The 4,809-nt window shown below is 32.2% G+C and overlaps 1 long non-coding RNA gene across 1 annotated transcript; it reads left to right on the top strand.

The window, feature by feature from the left end:
• Positions 1–567: 567 nt before the first annotated feature.
• Positions 568–2,051, top strand: LOC123662384. The gene is made up of 2 exons (XR_006744490.1): positions 568–609; positions 1,914–2,051. It is a non-coding gene; the product is annotated as an uncharacterized LOC123662384 (long non-coding RNA).
• The last annotated feature ends 2,758 nt before the right edge of the window (positions 2,052–4,809 follow it).

The following is a 4,809-nucleotide window of genomic DNA, read 5'->3' on the forward strand; positions in this document are numbered from 1 at the left end:
TACTTACTTGACTATTTTTTCGTCGATCTACGTTGTATTACTCGTCGATATAATTGAAGTCGGTTTTTTTTCGTTTGCGAGCAAACACAATTATTTGTAATATACACACGTGCAAAAACCACACTGCAATTTAAATGCATTGGGCTATTCGCATTATTTTGCAAAAATATTACTTATAAAATATAGGTACAAGGCAGCTACAATAACATTTTAAAAATAACAATATTTTAATCCTGTATTTTATAATAAATAGAACAAAATTGGCGAACAAAAATAAAAAATATATTAGCAGAATGATTTTTGCAAAGTATCAAAAAAGGAATTTCATTTGGTAATTACTTGCCGCCTAAAATCGCTTTTAGTCTATTTTGAGATAAATTAATATTAGTGACATACGATACTTTCTTCAAAATTTTAGTTAAAATTTTCATATAATTTGTAGAAGAACATGTCGAGATCGTCTTCCCTGACGACATCGAACACAGAGGCTACTCGCGACGGGCTCGCTCTGCTCAGGCGCGCGGCCACGTCGAGTTCCCCTCGTCAGAGGGCACGCTCATGACCATATCATTTCTAACATTTGCCGTTTTTCTCATTAAATTGGTTTTGGTAAGACCTCGTTTGTTTATAAGCAGTTAAATAAAATACCATAAGTATAGGTACAAATAAATGAAATTGGAGTGTGTTGGGAATATTAAAATAACCGCCTTTTACTAAATGTATATGGATGCGTACACGGTACGTATACAAAATAACATTTGATACAATTTTTGTCTGTCTGTCTGTCTGTTTGTTCCGACTAATTCCTCAAACGTCTGGATAAATTTTGACAGGACTTTTACTGGCATATAGCTGATGTAGTAAAGAGTAACTTAGGCTACTTTATTTTAGAGTTTTATTTATTTTATAACTCTGCGAACTGAAAAATAACTTTTTTTTTAATTCCATGCGAACAAAGTCGCGGGTACAGCTAGTTTTTACATAAAGTTATACGATACGTTTACGTTAATGTACCCAAAACTATTATGCTAACTCTTGCCATTATATTTTATGGTGGGAAGCCTTTGTGTAGTTATCCATCAATCATAAACAGAAAGGAACAGAAAGGCCCAGTGAAGATAGGTACGTTTTCAGACGCTGACGGTATTTTTAACCGACTTCCAAAAAAGGAGGAGGTTCTCAATTCGACTGTATTTTTTTTTTTTTTATGTATGTTACATCAGAACTTTTGACCGGGTAGACCGATTTCGACAAATTTTGTTTTAATCGAAAGGTGGTGTGTGCCAATTGGTCCCATTTAAATTTATTTGAGATCTAACAACTACTTTTCGAGCTATATCTAATAATGCGTTTTTACTTGACGCTTTTTTCGTCGACCTACGTTGTATTATACCGCATAACTTTCTACTGGATATACCGATTTTGATAATTTTTTTTTTGTTGGAAAGGGGATATCCCTAGTTTGGTACCGTGATAAGAAAACTAGGATCTGATGATGAGAACCCAGAGAAATCGAGGGAAACTCTCGAAAATCCGTAATAACTTTTTACTGGGTGTACCGATTTTGATAATTTTTAATTTTATTGAGATCTGATAACTACTTTTTGAGTAATCTTTGATAACGCGTAGTTACTTGTCTATTTTTTCGTCGATCTACGTTGTATTACTTGTCGATGTAATTGAAGTCGGTTTTTTTTCGTTTGCGAGCAAACACAATTATTTTCCTTCAATATCTATCAATCAATGTTGTTTGAAAATCTATTCCACCAATACATTTAAACGGTAGCCAGACTGAATCTCTTTAAATTTTAATTTATTTATTAATTTTTGTATCAAGACTGCAATTGTTTTCATATATTTTTTACATTCGTTGTGTTCCCTGTGGTGCAATACATGTCGTTATTTCATTTCAGCAAGTAATCCATACGTACAAGAACAAGACGATGATGGTGACTCCAACGATGTTGGCGGCGGTCGGGCGCGCCGCAGCTGCGATCCGTTCACGAAGCTAATATTTATATACTAAGAAATATATCTCTTACACAAAACTATGTACGATGTTTTATTCGATGTTAAACAATGTTTAGACTCCAGTTTAACAGTAGGTATTCAAAAAAATTATATTTCTAAAACTATTCAAAATGGGGTTCTATTTTTAAAACTATTCAAAATGGGGTATTTACCATGTTTTTTTTTATTTTCATTTTGCGGAGCTCGATATTTCGACATTAGCTGCGAATGTGAGTATCGTGAACTAGACATTGAAAATAATAAAGATGGTAAACAAAATAATAAAAATAAAAACATGGTAACTATCCCGTTTTTGAATAGTTTTAGTAATAGAAGGAACCATGTTAATACCACAACAGCATTTGTGTAAATACAATGCTACGGAGTACCTATTAAATTAAAATGTGTCATAAACCGTACCTACTTATCAACAGAGATAAATGAAAAAAAAAAACCTTACAATAATTGTAAATTAGACTTAAAAATAAATTCTCTTCTCTAAAGACGAATATGACCTCTCTTCTCAAAGTTAAGGAAGTATCGCAGCTTATCCACCACATTTCGCTACGAATTGGCGGAAAGTTTTCCTACAATTACTAGCGATTGCTATCAGATAGTTATTTATGATAACAGACGGGACCAACAGATGTACGTGCTCTCCGTAACGAGACTATTTTCTCGTCCTCACGGTGAAGAGACAAATAGTTTTTTTTTTTTTACATAAATTATATATAGTTATACAAATACAAAAATGTATGCCCTAACGGATAGCCCGCGACCTTTGATGAACCGGCGACCGCCGGTGTTTTAGCCTCTAAGTATATTTAACATGTAACTGATCAGAAAAGCTAAACTTTTGACGAGTATAATAAGTTTTAGTTTTTACATTTTGGCATTCCTTTTAAACACGATGTTTATACACACCATGCCACATGCTTTTTATATTATTTTCTTAATATATATAAATTACACGTCACGTCGTTTGTCCGCGATGGACTCCTAATAAACTACTTAACCGATTTTAATCAAAGGAGAATGCGACTTTTGGGCCAAAATGTAATGAGTAGAGATATTGTTTAAAAATAGGTCATATTTTTTTATTTTAAAATATAAAATATCAGCTCAATTCTGAATCTAGAAGCGGAGAAAATTGAGAAAGATAGTTTTCATCAAATTATTTGGGTATCGATTCCACTATAATCGATTACAGAATTCAAAAAGAAAATGTTTGCACTAGTTAATTAACTCAAGATATTTAGATGCATAATTAAAGCTGTAAACAATAACGTGTATTTAAATAAAGTTACATTAATATCGAAAATATCAATTAATATTTGATAAACCAAAATGATTATCGATTTCGTATCGATTTAAAATAAATCATATTTTTAATGACAGCTTTGACAGCTTACTAACAGTAATACTGTGTCCGTCACTCGTTTCGTGTTTACTGTTTTCCGATGCATTCTGAGTCCATTCCTGATATTTATTTATGGTTTCAAGTGTATATCAATATTTGTAATGAGTTTTCAAACAGTCTTTACTAAATATAACAAACATTAATGCTACAAGAACTAAGTGATCGGGTTTTTTGTAGACATTGTAACATAACCTCACTTTTACAAAAAGTCTAATAACTCCACTCTCAGATAGCCAAAATATAGATAATTTTCAGCGAGGGATCAATAAGCCTAAATGCATTAATTTATACCATTTTCATTTCATTACATTTTGGCCCAAGAATGTATGGAATCGTATCCATCTCCTTTGCACACCGTGGGCAGTTTGATCCAACTTAAAAGATAGGCTATATTTTATTTCAATATTATAAATATATTAATAATAATATTTATTGTACACCATTAAAAGATACAAACAAAAGTAGCACATGTAACGTTACACGTACATTATTTGTGCTGCTAAATTAAAAAAAAAAAACATTAGTTTATTATAATTAAATGAAATGAAAATCTACAGTAATTTATGATACACTATTTTTATCATAAATTATTTTTTTTTCTACAAACAAATTATATAAATTCATCAACCGGCATTTATATATTCGCGCGGGCAACATTTTATCTTTTTTCAAAAATTCAAATGAATCTTTTGTCTCGGCTTATAAAAACGGCAGTACTGGTCGCCGCCGCGTCATTCATTTTTGGAATTTTGTCTCAAGAAATAGTTAACGCACATCACACCTTTTATTACGGTCTCTATACGGTGGCTAATATATATTTAAGCATCGTAACCGTACTTTATAAAATTGTGTGATCCTTGCTTAGCGTTGTCTCGATTCAACAAATATTACAGTGTCAGTGTTTATCGCCCCCAATCTGGGTAAGTGGTATATTTTTATATAGCAGGCAATTTATGTAGTTAATGCAAGTAATCATGCCTATTGTAAAATATAATATTTGTATTCAGTAGCATAAATCTCATCTCAATTAAGTTCTTAGATTTCATCTTTCAAGTCTACCCTCATTTTTAATATTTTTTATTATAATTGTATAATTCATTATCAGTTAACCTTCTTTTTAAAAATAATTATCTCCGCTTCTGGCTTTATGATTCCACGGCACTACTGCTACAATTTAGGTGCTTTCTTTTGTAACGCAGTGCCGTGGATGTTTGCAAATAGTGCTGGAACGCTTATTTTTATATTTTGATGGCGCGTTCCAGGGTTCAACGTTTGGGTCATCAAGTTCGACGTTTGGCTCACCAATTTCGACGATTGGGTCACCGATTTCGACGTTTGGCTCACCAATTACGGCGTTCAAACCAATTTCGACGTTTCCA

Source organism: Melitaea cinxia, chromosome 18, assembly GCF_905220565.1.
Source record: "Melitaea cinxia chromosome 18, ilMelCinx1.1, whole genome shotgun sequence".
Classification (NCBI taxonomy): domain Eukaryota; kingdom Metazoa; phylum Arthropoda; class Insecta; order Lepidoptera; family Nymphalidae; genus Melitaea; species Melitaea cinxia.